Here is a 3,091-nt window from a genome sequence, read left to right on the forward strand (position 1 = left end):
TGAAGTGGAGTAATCCCAAACAGGCCCTAAAAAAACACTTTATCGATCGCCCAGCACATGGGCCAAGCCGAGCAATGTCCCGTGAGCCAGCCCACATCTCTCTCTCACCTCACGCACCACGTGCAATTCGCCCAGTTATCCCATCCCGACCTCGCGCTAGGGTTAGCGCGGGCGCTAGCCCCAGCCCGCCCCTTGGCTCCTCGGCCGCCGCTCGCCTTCCTCCGGCAGCACCTCGCCGCCGTGTTTGCCTCCTCTCGCAGCTGCTCCGCCTCCGCCATTTCAATTCCTCCCAGCACCACGCCAGCGCGTCCCGTCCGCCCTCGATGTGATCGACGCTGACGAGGTTCCGTCATCGTCTCATCGACATATATCCTGACAAGGTACGAGGTAGCCCATTGTGATCTTGGCATTTTCGCTCGATGTCGTTTGTTTCTCCTCGTCCGCTGAGACAGGCAGTTTCATTGCGACATCTAGGTGAGAGGAACGATCCCATCAGGTCGAACAGCAAGAGGAACGATTCCATCAGGCTGAACGGCGAGCAGCATCCATGCCTGACGCACACGGCATCGTGCCTGCTGAGCTATACTGTTGCTTCAACTCGGATGCAGCAGTACTACGTACTCTCCTCTTTCTGATCAGGTACGTGAGCACTCAGATCCCTGCTCATGGATGCATCAGTGGCTGCTTCAATCAATGGTATAAAGGACCTTGGATGATCACATTGTATGCATGCATTAGTATAGGTGACTTGTCATCTGGTGATCGATTCTATGAACTCCATACGCTTCTGTGTAATCGGCAATTTATTTTCTGTGTAATCATGCCACTGATGATTTTTATATAGATTTAAGTTCAAAGTAGGAAACAGTACTATGATTATTAAGATTTAACATAAAGGAAGGTTTGGTGATGCTGACTCCACGCGACAGGACGCTCCCATCCGATGGCCGTTGGGGCCGCCCCATTGAACGTCGCTGTTGTAGGACAAAATCCCCTGGATCATTCCTGGCGTGTAGAAATTGCCGACTCGCGACTGGATATTACCACGGCGCCCGGAGAACGCTCGCTTGTCAGTTTGTGACTGGACATGACATGCACCTGGACGATGATGTTGCCTCACACCTGAGCAGCTTAACTAAACGAACAAATCACATAGGACCGAGGCAAAACATTTGGTTCTTCAGGTACATCTTCAATTTTGTTGTCAGTCATGTGATCATGGGGAATCTCATCTCAATTTCCTTTTGGTTGTTCATCTCGTTCAGTACGACACGCATGAGCAAAGCTTTACTTAAGTGGCAGTGCAATATATTATGGTATGAATGATTGGCGAATGCATGCTGCATCTGTTCTTGTGCTGATTCAGGAATCCAATCAAGGCAGGTGCTCTAATAAAGTGAAATGTATATGATGGACTGCCCAATTGAACACTCCAAAAAATTAATCTTGCAGTTTTTCATTCAAGGATCAATCTCATTTGCTTCTTGTCACATATAAACTGACATGCTAGAAAATTGCCTTGTTGTTAAACTTTCGAACATGCTTTCTTTCTTCGCTAAATATACAATTCATATTGAACTAATATCATATTTAGATCATATGCAATTAATTAAGCTACAGATTCATGGTGACTAATGAAGAAGTTTTTTCAGGCCTATGACTACTAAGTACTAATAAGGAACACTTACTACAGAAATTAATCGGATGCTCTAATCAGAAGGTAAGCTTCAATGCATTCTTTGCCTTTTCAGTTCGAGGGCTTCCTCACATTTTTCTAGCAACACACTCATTTTAAGTGAGGAGGGTTAACTGAACTGAATCGTCATGCAATCCAGTTTCTCGACCGACCAATCGTGATTCATGGGAATTGACATTTACTTCGTAGTGAAGTACACAAATTGTATTTGATACAATTGAGCTCGTGGTACTAAAATTTTACGCCCCGTTGTATACGCCAAGGTACCCCGCAAGGGCACATGATTTGATGCACCACATATGTTGAGCAATCCCGGTGTGTTACAAACAGTGTTATAACTTTGCCTTTGATGATTTATTGCTATGCTTTCCTTTGTCGCAGAATTACCAGAAATATGAAAGGGAGGAGTCAAAGCTTGTGAAGAAATGGAGCACTTCCAAGTTTGGCCGATGATGATGATGAGACTGACAACCACAAGGTAAGCTCGCCGAGTGCATCCTCTCAAGGGTAGGAAGCGTTTTCGGAGGAAGACTGACGACCAAGAGGACGGGAATGATGATGGTGTGAGACAATGTAGCAGGTACCCATTATTAGTTTGTGCTGCTTTCACATGTTGTGATTAAAATTGGTAATTTTGTGTTGCAGAAAACAATAGCACATATTTCCGAGAGGAGTACAAAGGAGAACAAAAAAAAAAGGATGATGAAGACGTGTCGACACTCTTGATGTATGATATTCTTCCTAGGATCTAATTTTTTTTTTACATAAAAACGCATAGGTATGAAATGGTCAATCAAAATGTACAACATCGCTTGTCCAAAAAACATTTTGATGTGTCTTATTTTAGGTCAACATCAAGTGCGGTTTTGTTAATTTAGATATTGATGCTTGGATTGGGGAGACGGAATAGTGAGTGCTGGAAGAAGACTGATGTAATGAAAAAGCTGACACTTGTTTGATGTGCATGTAGATATGATCAATGTTAAACCACTAGAATTAGGCGACCCCGGTGCAATGCACGGGCAATTACCTATTAGTAAACAAATGATCGATTTTAAGAAAATTAATGTGTCGCTGCTCTCTTGATCAAGTTCCTTCGCCTCGCTCCGTCCCACGTATCTTTATTCACGCAGGAAAACAGGAAACTTTTTATCACCTTCCTTTCCTATTTGTTCTCTACCAAATCAACGATAGAGCCTTCCCTGGAGAAAACAAACGCCCCACCCTTTTTATAACTCCCGAGCGAGGGTATCCAGCTCGCGCGCACGCCACTGCCGCCATCCTTCCGCCAGCCGAGACCTCCCTCCCCTATGGAGACCAACGTGCAGTTGTGCGTTGGGACCGGCACTATTGTCGCCAAGCAGGAGATCAAGAAGCTCCAGTCCAGCATCCAGG

General features: G+C 45.2%; 1 long non-coding RNA gene across 2 annotated transcripts; it reads left to right on the plus strand.

Annotated features, from left to right (window-relative positions):
• Nucleotides 1–202: 202 nt before the first annotated feature.
• LOC119288947 lies at nt 203–2,695 on the plus strand. Of its 2 annotated transcripts, XR_005141369.1 has the most exons (7): nt 203–380; nt 475–639; nt 930–1,184; nt 1,653–1,720; nt 1,836–1,959; nt 2,078–2,276; nt 2,342–2,695. It is a non-coding gene; the product is annotated as an uncharacterized LOC119288947 (long non-coding RNA). The 2 variants fall into 2 exon arrangements; XR_005141368.1 differs by lacking the exon at nt 1,836–1,959.
• The last annotated feature ends 396 nt before the right edge of the window (nt 2,696–3,091 follow it).

The sequence above is a fragment of the Triticum dicoccoides genome, chromosome 4A (assembly GCF_002162155.2).
Source record: "Triticum dicoccoides isolate Atlit2015 ecotype Zavitan chromosome 4A, WEW_v2.0, whole genome shotgun sequence".
Lineage (NCBI taxonomy): Eukaryota > Viridiplantae > Streptophyta > Magnoliopsida > Poales > Poaceae > Triticum > Triticum dicoccoides.